Raw genomic sequence first — 205 nt, 5'->3', positions numbered from 1 at the left:
AGAGCCTCCCTATTATTTATCATTATCTTTACAACAACTCATGCAGTTCTAGGTTTTTTTACGCCTTAATTATGTTACAAACTCCTTTAAACTGTGTGTTCTATTTTTACAAGGTTTTGCATCATTGCACAGGCTAACAAAGCAGCATACAAACCACAAAAATTGCCTGTTGGCAAAGAAAGTTCCAAACTGGTACTTTCAAAAA

This window comes from Xenia sp. Carnegie-2017, unplaced genomic scaffold (assembly GCF_021976095.1).
Source record: "Xenia sp. Carnegie-2017 unplaced genomic scaffold, XeniaSp_v1 HiC_scaffold_3, whole genome shotgun sequence".
NCBI classification, from domain to species: Eukaryota; Metazoa; Cnidaria; class Anthozoa; order Malacalcyonacea; family Xeniidae; genus Xenia; species Xenia sp. Carnegie-2017.
Note: the sequence above shows the minus strand (reverse complement) of the source record.